Below are 18,696 nucleotides of genomic sequence, written 5' to 3'. Positions count from 1 at the left end.
GGTGTCAGGTCAGAGACCTCCCACGTCCTTCTCCTCAGCACAGCTTACAGGAGAAGGCCTGAAGGGACACCCAGCAGCTGGGGAGGAGAAAGTGTTGTCATGAGCTGTTGCCACGGTGACCTGACTCCTAGAATTCTTGATTGAGTTTTCTCCCCCAGCACTTTGAATATGTCATAATACTACCTTATTTTCTCCATTGTTTCTGATGAGAAGTCAGCTGTTAATCTCACTGTGGTTCCTTTGTATATCACATGTGATTTTCCTCTTGCTATTTTCAAGTTTTCTCTTTGGCTTTCAAAAGTTTGATTATGACCTCTCTAGCTATAAATATCTGAATTTGTTCTACTCAGAATTCATTAAACTTGGATGTAGATTGGATATAGAAGAGTTAACTCAGATGTGTGATTAATGTTTTTCATCAAATTTATGAAGTTTTCACTCATTATTTCTTCATATACTTATACCCCCTTTTCCTCCTCTTCTCTTCCAGAACTTCCATTCGCATATGTGGTGTGTTTGATGGTATCTCTCAGGCCTTTGAGGTTCTTCAGTTTTCTTCATTCTTTTTACATGTTGTTCTTTAGACTGAATAGTCTCTATTGATCTACCTTTCAGTTCGCTGATTCTTTCTTCTATCAGCTCAAATCTGCTGTTGAGCCCCTTGAGTGAATTTTTCACTTCAGTTGTTGTACCTTTTAACTCTAGAATTTTTATTCATTTCTTTTTTATAATTCATATCTCTTTATTATTAATGTTCTCTATGTGATGAGCCATTGTCATCACACGTTCCTTTAATTCTATAAATGTGCTTTCTTTTAGTTCTTTGAACGTATTTATAATAGCTTGTTTGAAGTCTTTTTAAAAAAGATTTTATTTATTTATTTGACAGAGAGAGAGAGAGACAGCGAGAGAGGGAACACAAGCAGGGGCAGAGGGAGAGGGAGAGGGAGAAGCAGGCTTCCCGCCGAGCGGGGAGCCCGATGCAGGGCTTGATCCCAGGCCCCTGGGATCATGACCTGAGCCGAAGGAAGACGCTTAACAACTGAGCCACCCAGGTGCCCCTTATTTGAAGTCTTTATGCACTAAATCTGTCATGGAGGCCCTCCTGCAGATAATTTATATAAGCTGCTTTTTCCCCTGTGTATGGGCTACACCTTGTTTCTTTGTTTCTATTTATTTATTTGTTTCTAGAGAACTTTTTATTACTTTTATGTACAGAAAATTCAACAGCGTCCACTCAGCCCAGTTTGGTGGCCAGTTTTTTAGCCTTTGCCTTTTCTTTTTTTTTTTTTTAAGATTTTATTTATTTATTTGACAGAGATAGAGATAGCCAGCGAGAGAGGGAACACAAGCAGGGGGAGTGGGAGAGGAAGAAGCAGGCTCATAGAGGAGGACCCTGATGTGGGGCGATCCCATAACGCCAGGATCACGCCCTGAGCCGAAGGCAGGCGCTTAACCGCTGTGCCACCCAGGCGCCCCTAGCCTTTGCCTTTTCTAACTTGGCAATGAGAGTCATCAACTTTGGATCCAAGACGTTGCCTCCCCAGTGACAGTGGATCTCATCATATCTGTCATTGTAATTGGTCCTGATGGCTTCCACCAGCTTAACCAGAGCTCCTTCGTCTTCTGAGTTAACCTGTGTGAAGGTGACAGTAATTCAGGTCTTCCTGTGGACCAGACGCCCCAGCCTGGCCTTCCCCTTGATAATGCAGTAGGGAACCCCCAACTTACGACACAGGGCAGACAGGAAGACAACCAGCTTGGTGGGATCTACATCATGTGCAATCACTACCAGCTGAGCCTTCCTGTTTTCCCCCAAGGTGGTGACAATACTAACCCCAGCTCAAAGGACAGGTGGCCTCTTAGTGGGGACACCCCATTTGCCAGCAGCTGTCTTCTCAGACTGGGCCTATAATCTCTGCTTCTTCTGCTTTGTCTCTGGTCTGTATTTATGGGCCAGCTTAGGCCATTGAGCGGCTATTTGAAGGTTCAAAGCCTGGGTGAACTGGTTAATTGCAGGAGGCACTTTCAGATGTTTATAGAGAATAGCCCTTTGCTACTGCAGCCAGATGTGGTAGGGCCATTTGACAAAGTGGGTGAAGTCCCTTTTGGGCTGGTGTCCTGTCCAGTGCCAAAATTCTTGGGCCTTTTCTCAAACAGGGGATTGACCACCTTCCTGGCCTCCACTTCTTCACAACAGCAGGGGTTGGTGTCACCTTCTTCCTCTTAGCCTTCTTTCCTTCCAGCATCTTGGGTGGCTGGAGGAGAGCTATTTTTATTTTTTTATATCACGCTATGTTCCTTTGTTTTTGCTTAGTGATATGCTTGGACTAATTAGGTAGTGTCCATCTCTTCTGTAGTATGTGACAACTGGAATCTTTGCTCAGTTTTTTAAAAAAGCCTTGTTCTTATTTTTAAGCCTATTCCCCTAGGGTGAGACCTAGCTTAGCGATCAGTCAATTATTTGTCAAAGATTTTGCTTAAACACTTTGAGCCAGCAAGATTTCGACCCTTTTCCTAGGGCATCTGTGCATGTACTGTTGGTACACTCATTCTAAGTTCAGGCAGTTTACAAGTCTTCTCTGATTTTTACCTTCTGCTTGTATAAGGCCTAAGGTCAGCCATCTCTGATCTCCCCTGAGCATATATGGAGCCCTTTGTATGCACACAGCCTTCCAGATCCTCCAGAATATAAAGTCTATTCTGTCTAATATTCATATAGCTGTCCTGACATATTTTAAAAAGATTTTTATGTATTTATGAGAGAGGGAGCACATGCACAAGCAGGGGGAAGGGCAGAAGGAGAGGAAGAAGCAGGCTGCCCGCTAAGCAGGGAGCCTGAAACAGGGCTTGATCCCAGGACCCTGAGATCATGACCTGAGCCAAAGGCAGACGCTTAACTGCCTGAGCCATCCAGGTGCTCTTATCCTGATATATTTTTGTTATTGTTTGCATGGTGTATTGTTTTGCCACATGTTTATTTTTAACCATTTTTAAAGATTTTATTTATTTGAGAGAGAGCAAGAGAGTGTGTCAGTGGGGGGAGGGGCAGAGGGAGAGGGAGAAGCAGACTCCCCTATGAGCAGGGAGCCTGACATGGGGCTCAAACCCAGGACCCTGAGATCATGACCTGAGCTGAAGGCAGACACTTAATTGACTGAGACACCCAGGCGCCCCAATTTTTAACTATTTTGTACTCTTACATTTAAAATATATCTCTTGCAAGCAGCATATGGTTAATTTTTTTCATATAGTTGAACTGTGTCTTTCTTTCTTTTTTTTTTTAAGTAAACTCTGTACCAAATGTGGGGCTTGAACTCACAACCTAGAGATCAAGAATTGCATGCTCTACTGACAGAGGCAGCCAGGCGCCCCTGGACCATTTCTTTAATTGGAATATTAATCTAATAATATTTAACATTAATTATTGACATATTTAGATTTATATCTATAATCTTTCTGTTTGTTTCCTATGTATTATACCTGTTCTTTTCTCATATCCTTTCTTGTCTACTTTTGGATTCATGAGTTTGTTTTAGATAAACTTTTTATTTTGGAATACTTTTAGATTTACAGAAAAGTTACAAAGATAATGCAGAAAGTTCCTGTAAACCCCTCACCCAGGTTCAATTTCCCCTAATTTCAATTTCCTGAATGTTCTCACTTGTTGTAATTAGGAAACAAACATTTCTACATCATTATTAACTAACCTTCAGATTTTATTTGGATTTTAATAGCCCAAATAGTCTGCTTCAGGATCCAATCTATAATACCACATTGCATTTAGTTGCTACGTGCCTTTTGTCTCCCCTGACTTCTGATGGTTTCTTAGTCTTTGTATTTCAGGACCTTGACAGTTTTGAATTTGTCAGGCATTTTGTAGAATGTCCTTCACTTTGGGTTTGTCTCATGATTAGATTAGGTTATTGGGTTTTGAGAGAGTGTACCACAGAGATGAAGTGCATTTCTCATCACATCATATCAGAGGGTGCCTGCTAACAACATGACACTGGTCATTATCAACCGTGATTAAGATGGTGTCTGCCAGGTTACTTCACTGTCAAGTTATTATGTTATTATGTTTTCCCCTTCCCATACTCTGTTCTTTAGAAGTGAGCCACTAAGTATGATGTGTTTTTTATTATTCTATTTCCATCTTTTGGTTTACTAGTAATACATTCTTTTATTATTCTTTTGGTTGTTAACCTAAAAATTACAACATGTATTTTTGACTAGAACCTACCTGCAGTTACTACTTTTACCACTGCTTAATGTGAGGACCTTTCAATTCTTTAACTCAGTTTATTCCCTTATAAATTGAGTTGTTGTTGTGTGTTCTTAATGTCATGAATTTTCATTCATCATGTTTTTTTAAACATCATAAAACATAAAATATTTTGAAACAATCTCAAAAAAGAAAAGTTTTAAGTACAGTACAAGGAAATTTTTGCCTGAAACTTTTTTTAAAAAAATATTTTATTTATTTATTTGTCAGACAGAGAGAGAACACAAGCAGGGGGAGAGGCAAGTAGAGGGGGAAGCAGGCTCCCCGCTGAGCAAGAAGCCTGATGCAGAACTTGATCTCAGGACCCTGGGATCATGATCTGAGCTGAAGGCAGCTGCTTAACCAACTGAGCCACCCAGGCGTCCCAGTTGCCTGAAACTTTTATGAGTAAGTAACCGACCCAATGCTCTTATCATTTCAAAATAGTTCCATGTGTATTTCCTAAAAAACAAAGGTCATTCTCTTAAAAAAACCTGCAACATAACCATCAAATCAGAAAATTAACATCGATATATCACTATTATCTAATACGCAGATACCCATTCAAGTTTTGGCAACTTGCCAATAATATCATTTATAGTCAAAGAATCTAATTCAGAATGAGGCATTGCATTTGGTTGTCATGCCTATTTAGTCCTGAAATCTACAATAGTTACTCTGTCTTTCCTTAACTTCCATTACCTTGACACTTAAAGATTACAGTCCAGTTATTTTGTAAAATGCCCCACAACTTGTGTTTATCTGATGTTTCCTCATGATTATATTTGGTTTATAAGTTTTTGGCAAGAATACCACAGAAGTGATGCTTTGTTCTTTCATTGAATTAAGTTGGTGTTTTCCAGGCTTCTCCACTATATAGGGTGATTCTTTTTTCATTTGCAGATAATAAGTATTTTGGGTACAGGTATGTTGAAACTGTATATCTACATGTCTGTGTATATATATATATATTNACTCATGACTTCCTACTTTATTCAATGGGTTTTAATCTATTACTATCATTATTTACTATGATGCTCAAGTTTAGCCAATGGGAGCCCTTTTAGGTTGGCTTCTGTGTCCTTTTGATATTTCCCCCGTTATTCTTTGAGCACTTACTTCTTTACTTTTATGGACAAAAAGAAGGGTAAAACTCCTCTTATACTTTCTGTGCCCCAGTCCTAGGATTAATCTTTTCTCCAAGGATCCCTGGTTCCTTTTAATGGAGAATGGTATTTAGAAACCAGGATCTGGGCCCTGGGTGTGCTCATTGTTGTTAGGGTTGTTATGGACTGAATATATCCCCACAAAATTCATATGTTGAAGCCCTAATTGCCAACGTGATGGTATTTGGAGATGAGTCCCTTAGGAGATAATTCGGTTTAGACAAGGTCATGAGAATGGAAGATCAGTGCCCTTATAGGAAAAGGGAGATACCAGAGCTCTTTCTAGCATATGAGGGTACCATGAGAAGGTGGTTATCTGCAAACCAGGAAGAGGCTTCTCACCAGAACCTGATCATGCTGGCGCTCTGATCATAGATTCCGAGCCTTCAGAACTGTGAGGACCATGCAGGTGCTCTGATCACAGATTCCCAGCTTTCAGAACTGTGAGAAATAACTCTGTTGTTTAAGCCCCCTGGTCTACGGCATTTTGTTATAGTAATAAGAGCTGACTAAGACAACGGTGCTGCTGCTCCCAGGTCCTCTCAGTGGATTAGAAGGGGGAAACTTGGCTCCCAATTTTTCTTAATATAATTCTTCTATAGGCAATTAGTCTTCTATAGCTGTAATTCTCTATTCTGTCATTTAATTTCATGAATATATTTATTACAATTATTTTAAAGTCTATGTCTGAGAACTCTAATATCTGGATCTTCTGTGGCCCTGTATCTATTGTCTCTTTTTCTCCTGATTTTCTTTTCTTTTTTTTTCAGTAGTCCCCCCCCAATGTGGGGCTTGAACTCACAACCCTAAGATCAAGACCTGAGCTGAGATCAAGAGTTGGACATTTAACTGACTAAGCCACCCAGGTGTCCTGTCCCTATTTTCTCTTGATTTTCAGTCACTGTTTATCTTTTTGCATGCTTTATGATTATTGATTGAATGTTGGACACCATATAAAAAGTTGAAGAAATAATTTGAGGTGCTGGCTCATACTATCTTCCTCCAGAGGGGATTTATATTTTACTCTGTCAAGCACCCAGGGCAGGGATAGATCACCTTAATCTGATTAGAGATTGGGATTATGAGGGCTGATCTTTTTCCCATTCTCTCTTACTCCTGGGTTGTGGCCCTTTGGGGGATTCAGCTGAAATTCTGTGGTATTTACTAGGGCTTCTCCTTCATGGGCACTCAACATCATTTTCCTTTTCTCAGTTTCATTAGACTTCTGAAAACTTTTCTCAGCTTCTCAGACTCTCAGGCAGTATTTTCCGCATTGTTTTTTTGCTAAGGTTCTTAGCTTCTCATTCCACAGCTTTCAAATGGCCAAATGGCTTAAAAGCAAAAATGCAGCCAGATACCTGGCTCACATCTCTCCCCCTCCCTCTCTCTCCTCCAGAATCTTGGTCTGTCTCAATTTCTTGCTGCCTTGATGGCCCTTCAATGTGACTAAAAATGTTTTTATGTGTTCAGCTTTTAGAGTTGCTCTCAATGGGATGGTTAGTCTGAAACAAGTTAGTCTGTCATTGACAAAAGCAGAAATTGATTTAAATTCACAAACGATCACTCTGGCTGTTGCGTAAAGAGTTAAGAGGGGGCTGAGAATGGAAACAGGGAGACCAAATAGGAGGTTTGATAAGATGATCGCATGGATAAATGTAAAAACAGAGATGTGGAGAAACAGACATAAGTTGGGAGGTAGGGGTGAGAAGAGGGAGAGGGAAATATAGAACACTCATGTCTTCATCTTAGAAAGTGGGCAGTTAGGAGAAACTGCCTATGGTTGATAAAACAGGAAATGTACGTTTATGCATATTATTTAAAGTGAAAAAGAGGGGTGCCTGGGTGGCTCAGTTGGTTGAGCGGCTGACTCTTGATTTCGGCTCAGATTATGATCTCAGGGTCGTGGGATTGAGCTCCATGCTCAGCACAGTCTGCTTAAGATTCTCTCTCCCTCCGCCCCTCCCCCTGCTCCCTCTCTCTCAAATAAATAAATGAATAAATATATAAATAAATAAATAAATAAATAAATAAAGTCTTTTTGAAAAGATACCTATTTGAGGAAATAAAAATAATGTTAAAACTATATTGGAAGGGATGGATGGGAGGTGTGAGTGGTGGGAGTGAGCTTAATCCTTATCTCTCATAGCATTATTTAGTAGATGATGTCAAGAAATATAGAGGAAGGGAGAAATTTGAAGGGTTTTTAGAAGGTAAAATTTGTAAGGCTTGGTGTTTGATCCAATTTAATGAATAAGGGAGAGGGAGGAGGCAAAACTGATTTGCAGATTTTCTGGCTTGAGTGATTGAGTGGATGTGGTATTACAACTGAGGTAAAGAATACGGAGGAGCATCTAGTTCAGGAGACGATACATTCAGTTTTAGTTGTATGCAGCACTTTGTGGTCAAGATGTATAGTAGGTACCCACACATGGGCAAAGGTTCTTACCACAATAAAGTTAAAAATGAGAAATTAACAGGAAAACCACAGCAAAAAAAAAAAATCTGGTCACTTTGAAATTTAAAATGACTAGCCTAAAAACTCTTGGGTTAAAGTGGAAATGACACAAATAAACCATTTATGAATAAATGATAATTACAGCAAAAAGAGAAAAGAACCTGTGCTGATGTTGTTATGGATAAATGTATTTACTTAGTAGACCTCTGCTAAAGATGGAATGTTTTTGTCCCCCACAGATTCATATGTTGAAACTTAACCTCTCAGGTGATGATATTAGCAGGTGGGGACTTTAGGAGGTTCTTAGGTCATGAAGTTAGAGACCTTTGCCCCTTCACCATGTGAGGACACAGTGAGATGTTGACTGTCTAGGAAGCAGTTTCTCACCAGACATCAAATATGCTGGGGCTGTGAGTTTGAACTTCCCAGCCTTCAGAACTGTGAAAAATAAATGTTTGTTGTTTAGAAGGCTGCCCCCACCCCCACCTCATTATGGTATTTTGTTATAGCAGCGAGAACAGACTAAGACAATTTCATTGATAACTCCCGTCAGGATTCTGATACATAGAGTGGGCAGATAAGATGAGCCTTACCAATTTTGTGGTGCTAAGTGGGGCTTGTGTTTGTGTGGCAGTGCCATACATTTCATTTTGTTTTGCATTCATTTATAACTCTGAGTGAGAACTCTCTCCCCCAATACCACAGTATAAATTGGCTTCATATTCTAATAGAATTTGGGAATGCTGATATGCTCAAACTATGGTATCCCAATGTTTCCATAGTAACTAATGCACACCCAGGGGAAAAGATTGAGAATAGCATTTTAACAAAATAAGTGAGGGGCAAAGAGCCTTTAGACATGTGATTACCTCTTATTTAGGAATATGAAGATATTCATCTCTTTAATAATGGGGTTATAAAAGTTGTTACAGTGAAACTTGTCGGTAGCCATTTATATCCCATTTTTCTCCACAATCATCACCATCAAAAGCATTTAAATGCTTCTTTGCCCAGCAGTACTGTAGAGAGTGAGTTAAAGGGACATAGTTGCCATTCTCCTGTGAGCTTGAAATCAGGATGGGACAGGTTAGGCCAATGTTCATATTCCAGTCTGCCTGGCAGGCCTTTGCCTTAGTGAATATTAGGAGGAGTGGGGATTCAAAGCATCCTGTTCAAGTCTATGGAATTTGTTTGCTTTGGTGCAAGACTTTACTAAAAACTTAACACTCTTCCTGGTTAGAGACTGCTCATATGGAGTTCTCCTGTTCCTCCTTTCCTATCCCACCAGCTGATTTTTTCCATTCCTCCCTAACACCCTTCTTCCTCCTCCCCCAAATGCATTCTATGCGCCATCCCCACTAATTCCAAAGCAACCTGTTTGCCTTGCCTCTTGGCCAGTTCTAAATGTTTGTATATATGTGGGTAGATATATCTCCAGCATATATCTTTGATAACCTGCTCGTTTACTAAAATATAAAACAGTCCATTACTGTGAATTCAGTTGTTAGGGACTGAATTCCCTTCACTCCATTCATATGTTTAAGCCTTAACCCCCAGTGTGACTGTATTGGAGATAGAGCCTATAAGGAGATAATAAAGGTTAAGTGAGGTCATAAGGGTGGAAAAGAGCCCTCACCAGGAACTGAACTGGCTGGTACCTTGATCTGGGAGTTCTAGCCTCCAGAACTGTGAGAAAATCAATTTCTGTGTTTAAGCTACTCAGTCTATATATTTTGTTATGGGAGCCTTAGCAGACAAATATATCAGTGTACACGCACAACCAATAAAGCTGTTATCAGATAGAAACAGACTTTGTAAGGGTGAAGAGATGACTTTTTTATTTTAGAATAACAGAGATTAAATTTCCACTGATAAATATGATAACCAATGGGATGTCTATTTAACCCAGAACAGAAACACACAGAGAGGGATGCCAAGTATCTCCAGGTCAGTAGATTGCCTGGGTTAGCTGATTCAGCTTCGCCTGCCCGATTCCTTCTTCATTTAGAGGAGTGGTTAAGAAGCACATTTGAAAAACATACTTATGTCACCTTTTGAAAATTAGTCTCCAGCTCAGCTGCTGTGCAAATTCAGAGATTAGAAGCAAAATGTGCTGAGAGGTGTCAGTAGGGTGAAGTTCATCAATGCGAACTAAAGTCAATTTCTTGGAGTGGCCAGGGGGAGATATACCGGAATGATGACCCTTTACCTTGGATGGCCAGAGGTCTGGTAGACATTCTCAAATTCAGAAGGGCTTTACAGGTCAGATGAAAAAGCAGTTTATCTTCATAGGAGAGGCTTAGTCTGAACTAGGGACATTTCCATGTTTTTATTTTGTTTTAAACTTGTGACATTTGATATTACAGTCACTGGGGAAATGAGAAAAATTTGAGGAAATGGAGTTCTTGATAAAACATTTTTTCATCCCAAGGGATTTGGTATTCATCATTATTGCATCCAAACTAAAACAAGGCAGAGAACTATTTATTCCCGGATAAAATGGTCTTCTCTTGTCATCTAGAACACAGAGTGCTTAAAGCTCCTGGTCAATCATTTATATATTATATTAAAATGTAAATAAAATTTTGTCATTGCATTTTTTTTCAGCCCTCTAATTATCTTTAAAAGTGTTGCTTTAGGGATGTATATAAACATTATAGTTTAGGTCAATTTTCTTCTGCCTATTTCCTGCAATTTAAAGACAATCAGATCAATAAGGAACATATCTTTGCAGACAATTTCTTTTTAGTCTTTTTCTCAGTGTGGGATTCAGAGTCTAACAGATTGCCAGGATATATATTTAATACCTCAGTTTTCAATATAAAAAACATGATATTTTTACATCCATTTGTAGCTGGGTAGAAGTTTGACTTGAGATACAAATATTGTAGCTTTATACAGTATACTGACATAAAAATTAATTATTATTTTTGTGTAGCTAATGTGTACACATGGAGCAAAATTCCAAAGTTATAAAAGGGTATACACTGAAAATTAGGTCTCTCTCCCACCTTTATCTCTAAGGTCTCTAGTTTCCACTTCTGAGGGCAACCACTGTTTCCTTATATAGATATTCCAAAGTGCTTTGATTCTGGAACAGGGTCTTTCCCCTTCCTTAGCAGGCTCTCAGTACCTGTCAGCATGAAAATGTTGCTCATTGAGGTCAAAACTAATGTTCTGAGCAATAGCATGGAACAGTGACTGCCCTTGATTCTTCTCACACCCCTCCTAGGAAACCATATTCCCAAAGCAGATCACCAGACATTTGTCTACACCACCTCTAACTGGACATAACACTAGCACAGACACATTTATCATGAATACACAAAAATCAAAATACCTAATAGATCCATACATTAGATATTTACTTAATGGCGTGTGTGAAAAAGTAGGTGATTTTGGTCGGTTGTTGAGCAAGGAAGGGGTTCTGTTTTTTTGCAAGATGGAACCAGTGAGAAGTTATTCCCTCTTTTCCAGGGAATGGAGATTTCATGAGAGAGGTAAAAGAAGAAAGAAATCTTGGCTGAACCTGCAGGAAAAGCATTCCGGCATGAGTTGTGGTCTAGGAGAATCTTGGATTTGGGGTTTGGGATAAAAGAAAGAAGGGAGTATTGAGTGTTGATTGGCAGAGAGCAGAGGGGATGAATTAGACTGGCAGGAAGAGGCAATGAGGCGAGAGTTAGGTAATGTGGGTTGAATGGCCATTTGCATTTGTGTATATTGATGGTTTGTATAAAAATCTATGGACAGAAGTCAGTTAGTCCTTCTGTATTTACTGTGCCTCCCATGTTCCTAGCACTGCCATCAGAACTATCATTCAGTCCAGAATTTTTCTCTAACAAAGGCAGGAAAGAATGGATTGTAACATAGTATGGTAGTTTTCCTACATTAAGTTCTTCTCGGAGGTTAATTCTATTAACTAAATAGCCATAACTTTCCTTAATAACTTGTTATGGCATTATCATCCACACAATTATGTAAAAGGATTTCTCGATCTCACCACTATTGACATTTTGTGGGGTGCTGTACTGTGCACTGTAAGATATTTAGCAGTATTCCCGGCCTTGACCCACCTGATGCCTGTAGCACTCTCTGCAAATTTGAGAACCAAGAACGTCTAGACATTGCCAAATGCTCTTGGAGGGCAAAATTGCCCTGGATGGAGAAGCAGTAATACAAAGCCTCATGAACCTATGTTCTTTTGTTCTGTAACACCCCTTTCTAAAAATTAACATTTAAGAATATTTGCTGAAATAATACATTCATGTAGATAAAAATTAAATAGTGCCAAAGGGCTTACAATAAAAAGCAACCATCACCTGCCCCACTCCTCCTCACCTGTATTCCCATCCCTGAGGTCTACCACTTTAAACTGTTTCTGGATTGAGTTTTTCTCATGTTCCTGCCATATCCATCTACCTGTTTATCCATTCATTCGAAGCACATAATTCATTGAGCACTCTGTTTGCTAGGGCTGCCATAACAAAATCGCACAGCCTGGGAGTCTTAAACAGCAGGAATTTATTCTTTCACAGTTCTGGAGGCTGGAGGTCCAAGATGAAGATTCTGGCAGGCTTGGTTTCCTCTGAAAAACATCTGGGAAGGATCTGTTCCAGTCCTTTCTCCTTGACTTGCAGATGGCCACCTTCTTGCTGCCTCTTTATGTGATTGTCCCTCTGTGTATTTGTACCCCTGGTGTCTCTTCCTCATGTTATAAGGATACCAGTCATACTGGATTAGAGCCCCATCCAAATGGCCTCATTTCAACTCAATCACCTCTTTAAAAAAAAAAAGATTTTATTTACTTATTTGAGAAAGAGAGAGCATGAGAGCAGGGTGAGGGAAGAGGGAGAAGCAGACTCCCCCCTGAGCAGGGAGCCCAATGTGGGACTCAATTCCCGGACCCCGGGATCATGACCTGAGCTGAAGGCAGACACTTAACACACTGAGCCACCCAGGCGCCCTCAATCACCTCTTTATAGAACTTATCTCCAGGGGCATCTGGGTGACTCAGTGGGTTAAGCGTCTGCATTCATCTCATTGTAGTGATCCCGGGGTTCTGGGGTGGAGCCCCGCATTGAGCTCCCTTCTTGGTGGGGAGCCTGCTTCTCTCTCTCCCCTGCTTGTGCATGCACTCTCTCTCTCTCTCTAATAAATAAATAAAATCTTAAAAAAAACTTACCTCCAAATACAGTTACATTCTGAGATACTGGGTATTGGGACTTCAATACATGAATTTGGGGGATGCAATTTAGCCCCTTTTTAAAAAATTATTTATTTGCAAGAGATAGTGCATGAGTGGGGGGAGGGACAGAGGGAGAGGGAGAAGCAGACTCCCCACTGAACAGGGAACCCTGACACAGGGCTCAATCCCAGGATGCTGGGATCATTACCTGAGCTGAAGGCAGACGCTTAACTGACTGAGCCACCAGGCGCCCCTGCAATTTAGCCCTTAATAAGCACCTACTATGTGCCAGTCACTGTTCTCAGCACTGGGGATAAGCTGGTGAACAAAACAGGAAAGCCCCTGCTCTTCTTAAGTTTACATTCTAGTGGGGGAGAGCAACAATACAGTATAAATACATAGTTAAATATATGTAGTATGTTAAAGACACTAAGTGCTATGGGAGAAAAATAAAGCAGAGGTTTTCCTGGACTACACTATTTGAAATTGCAGCACCCCCCCCCCAATTGCACTTTCCTGGCATATGGATGTTTTCACCAACCAGGATGCTCTCCGAATCCCATACTCTTGGGATTTTTATGGAGGCTTCATTGCGGAGGCATGATCAATCATTAACTCCATTTCCAGCTCTTCTCCCTTCTCCTCTTGGTGGAGGTGGGGCTGAAAATTCCAGGCTTCCAATCATGGCTTGATCTTTCTGATGACCAGACCACATCCAGGAACCATCCAAGAGCCCACCCAGAGTTGCCTCATTAGAACAAAGGATGCTTCTATCACCCAGGAAATTATAAGGGTTTCAGGAGCCCTGTGTCAGGAACCAGGGTCAAAGACCAAACATTAGAACAAGAGATGCTCATAGCACTCTTACTACTTAGGAATTTACAAGGGTTTTAGCTCTGTGCCAAACTGGGGGGCAGAGACTAGTATATATTTTTTTCTATTATTTCATAGATGGAAAGCCATTGGACAAGCTGTGGGTGGCAAGATCTGAGTTAACGTTTAAAGAATCTCTCTAGGGGCACCTGGATTGCTCAGTCAGGTAAACATCTGACTCTTGGTTTCCGCTCAGGTTGTTATCTCAGGGTTGTGGGATCCAGCCCTGCATTGGGCTCCATGCTCAGCACAGAGTCTGCTTAAAACTCTCTCTCTCTCTCCCTCTGTAGCCCCCCCCTCTAAAATCAATCAATCAATCAATCAATCTTAAAAAACAACCAAACAAACAAACCAGAATCTCTCTAGCTGCTGTGTTAATAATAGACCAAAAGGGACCAAGGGTGGATGTAGGGAGACCAGTAAGGGGAGTATTGCAATTATCCCTTTTCTCTAAATGATATGTATGTACTGCCCATCGTTGGTTTACCAGCTCTAAACAACATCTAGTGACTTGCTCTAATAGGTGGGATTTAGCTCACTTACACAGTAGCACCACCCCTCTCTTTCTCCAAATATATCACTCTTATCTCTTTAGTTCCCTAAAGTTCTCTTTTGTTCCTCTACTTAATACACCTCTCCAGAGACAACCATTCTTTTTTTTTTTTTTAAAGATTTTTTATTATTTATTTGACAGAGATAGAGACAGCCAGCGAGAGAGGGAACACAAGCAGGGGGAATGGGAGAGGAAGAAGCAGGCTCACAGCAGAGGAGCCTGACGTGGGGCTCGATCCCACAACGCCGGGATCACGCCCTGAGCCGAAGGCAGACGCTTAACCGCTGTGCCACCCAGGCGCCCCAAGAGAAACCATTCTAATTTGTATCTTTTTGATTGTATGTCTTCTTGGTTATCTTTGTGTCTTTATATGACACATAAATCTCTTTTTTTTTTTTTTGGTTTCATCATCTACAGATAGTATCTCTTGATTCTGCACTTTCTAAAATTGGAATATTAGTGCCTCTACACAATTTTCCACCTCCCCTAATTTTGTCTACTTTCCAATTTCTGTGTGCTATGCTTTTACAATAAGTTTGTTAACATTTACTTTATACTTTGTAATCACAATTAGGTTTTCTGTGATTTGTCTCTAGGTTGGATTTCAAAAGTTGAAAACCAGTAAGGATAGTGTTTACATTATCGTGACTGTATAAATATGTATCTGTGTAAAGCCAAGGGATGGGCCTTGATTACATTTTCTTCTTTGTAGTTCCAATGTTACAACCTCCATTGGTTGCTCTATATGATTCTATGTCCTGGTTGCCTTAATTATTGGAAAAAGACATTTTAAAACAGTTTTGTATTTTCCTTGAATTTCTGATTGCCATTCATTCATTTATGAATGAGTGTGTGTATGTATGTTATATGTATTTATGCTGTGGGTAGACTAAACATAGGCCTTCTTTACCGTATCTCTGTTATTTTCCAGTTTCTTTTTTATTTTGTTTATTGCTTAAAATAAATCCTATTCTTCTTTAGGCCCATTTTCTGTGTTAATTCGAACCATTTCTTCACGTTTGATCCATGGATTTCTTGTATAGCTTTTGTTTTACCTGGGATTTCTTTATTGCCCCTTTTTGGTTTATTTCTGGCATTCTGTGCCTTTACTGTATCCTTAACTTTCCTAGCTCTTTTTAAATTTTTTTTTGTTTTTTTAAGTAATCTCTACACCCAACGTGGGGCTCAGACTCATGACCCCGAGATCAAGAGTTGCACGCTCTACTGACTGAGCCAGCCAGGTGCCCCAGTTTTCCTAGCTCTTAACCACGTCATCTCTTTTGCTGATTTCCCTTTTTCCTGGAGTCCTCCTATGTTCTGTATGGCATTTTTCTGGGCTGGTCGGCTCCAAAAATCGGCCTTGGTTCTGTGTATTCTGTCAACACCCTTCACTCCATTTTTTTAAATGATTTTTTATTATATTATGTTAGTCACCATACATTACATCCCCGGATTCTGATGTAAAGTTCGATGCTTCATTAGTTGCGTATAACACCCAGTGCACCATGCAATACGTGCCCCTCCTTACTACCCATCACCGGTCTATCCCAATCCCCCACCCCCCTCCCCTCTGAGGCCCTCAGTTTGTTTCTCATAGTCCATAGTCTCTCATGTTNTCTCATGTTTCATTCCCCCTTCTGATTACCCCCCCTTTCTTTACCCCTTTCTTCCCCTACCGATCATCCTAGTTCTTATGATCCATAGATGAGAGAAATTATATGGTAATTGTCTTTCTCTGCTTGACTTATTTCACTCAGCATTATATCCTCCAGTGCCGTCCATGTTGCAGCAAATGTTGAGAATTCGTTCTTTCTGATAGCTGAGTAATATTCCATTGTATATATGGACCACAGGTTCTTAATCCAGTCATCTGTTGAAGGGCATCTGGGCTCCTTCCACGATTTAGCTATTGTGGACACTGCTGCTATGAACATTGGGGTGCATATGGCCCTTCTCTTCACTACGTCGGTATCTTTGGGGTAAACACCCAGCAGTGCAATGGCTGGATCATAGGGTAGCTCAATTTTCAACTTTTTAAGGGACCTCCACACTGTTTTCCAGAGTTTGAGAAGTTCTTTGTAGATCTTGGATACCAGTCCTTTATCTGTGGTGTCCTTTGCAAATATATTCTCCCATTCCGTGGGCTGTCTCTTAGTTTTTTTGACTGTTTCCTTGGCTGTGCAGAAGCTCTTTATCCTGATAAAGTCCCATAAGTTCATTTTATCTTTTATTTCTCTTGCCTTTGGCGATGTGTCGTGAAAAAGGTTGCTCTGGCCGATGTCATAGAAGTTGTTGCCTATGTTCTCCTCTAGAATTTTGATGGATTCCTGTCTCACATTGAGGTCTTTCATCCATTTGGAGTTTATTTTTGTGTATGGTGTGAGAGAGTGGTCAAGTTTCATTCTTTTGCATGTAGCTGTCCAATTTTCCCAGCACCATTTATTGAAGAGACTGTCTTTTTTCCACCGGATGTTTTTTCCTGCTTTATCAAAGATTAGTTGCCCAAAGAGCCGAGGGTCCATTTCTGGGTTCTCTATTCTGTTCCATTGGTCGATGTGTCTGTTTTTGTGCCAGTACCATGCTGTCTTTGTGATCACAGCTTTGTAGTACAGCTCGAAATCCGGCATTGTGATGCCCCCAGCTTTGTTTTTCCTTTTCAACAATTCCTTGGAGATTCTGGGCCTTTTCTGGTTCCATACAAATTTAAGGACTATTTGTTCCAGTTCTTTGAAAAATGTCCTCGGTATTTTGATCGGGATAGCATTGAAAGTGTAGATTGCTCTGGGTAGCATGGACATTTTAACTATGTTAATTCTTCCAATCCATGAGCATGGAATATTTTTCCATCTTTTTATGTCTTCCTCAATGTCTTTCAAGACCTTCACTCCATTTTTTATCTTCCAGATGACATATATTGTCATCTGATGTCCCTTTTCTTTGTTGTGGTCATTCTGCCATACTGAACAAATACACAGCCTTACAATACTTTTTAAAATTTTGATTTTTAAGTTTTAAAATCAATAATATTTCTTGTAATTAATTCAGACACTAAAGAAGTGTATAAAGTAAAACTTAAAAGTTTGTTCACCACCCTCACTTCCCAGAGGTGACACTATTTGGTAAATATCCTTCCAGACTTCTAAAATATGCATATACAAAATCGTATACATATACACATACACAAAATAAGTTTTTTTGTTTGATAGAAGTTGGATTTTATAAACATTTAGATACTGGGTTTTTAAACTTAACATATTGGGCATACCTGCATATCAACACATAGATACTTAATTTTTTTGAGATGGAGGGGGCAGAGAGCGAATCTCAAGCAGGCTCCACGTTCAGCATGGAGTCCTACATGGGGCTCGATCCCACAACCCTGAGATCATGACCAGAGCTGAAATCACAAATTGAAGGCTTAACTGACTGAGCCACCCAGGCACCATGATACTTAAATTTTAATGTAAAACTTTTATTGAAATATATACACATATAGAAAGGCCATGGTCTCCTCTTTCTGCATATATGCTATATCTCATTATTTTTATAGCTACATAATACTCCTATCCAATAAAGAATTTTTTTGTTTGCTAACTTTCACAATTATAAACAATGCTATAGTAAATATCTTGGAACATATAGCTTTGAACTTTTGTGTTAGTATTTCTTGATAGAAGTAGGTCTGTTGGGTCAATGGCTATGAAATATAAAAACATTAAGAGATACTATTGAATAGCCCTGCTGAAAAAAATTTGCCAATTTAATTTTTCTACTAACAGTATTTGAGAGGGTACAAACTTTTGAGGCAAACTCTCCTTAAAAGTATGGAGACTCTGCTGTACATAGTTGAGAACTGGTCTCTGTACTGTTTTTTATTTATATTTAATGACTTCACGTGAGCTGGTCTTTTCTGTCTTTGAATATTTCAAGTTCCTTAGTGGCTGGGATCATGTTGTATACTTCTTTGGTATTTCCTATAGTGCTCAGTACAGGCTGGGCAAACTGTGGGTGTTCAGTACATACTTAATGATTGACTGATAAACCAGTTTATATTTTTAGCTACACAATCCCTTGAGGTCAGCTCCTGGAATGAGAAGGCTGGGCAGAATTAGAGACTAGGGCTGTTCCGGGTCAGTATCAGATGCTTTCACTTGGATATCAAGTTTAGACCATAATCTAAGAACCTCATTTACATAAAGC

At 39.9% G+C, this 18,696-nt stretch overlaps 1 pseudogene; it reads right to left on the bottom strand.

Annotated features, from left to right (window-relative positions):
* Positions 1–1,237: 1,237 nt before the first annotated feature.
* Positions 1,238–2,255, bottom strand: LOC100475960 (annotated as a pseudogene).
* Between the last annotated feature and the right edge of the window lie 16,441 nt (positions 2,256–18,696).

This window comes from Ailuropoda melanoleuca, chromosome X (genome assembly GCF_002007445.2).
Source record: "Ailuropoda melanoleuca isolate Jingjing chromosome X, ASM200744v2, whole genome shotgun sequence".
NCBI lineage: Eukaryota > Metazoa > Chordata > Mammalia > Carnivora > Ursidae > Ailuropoda > Ailuropoda melanoleuca.
This window is presented reverse-complemented; position numbering and strand designations above follow the sequence as displayed.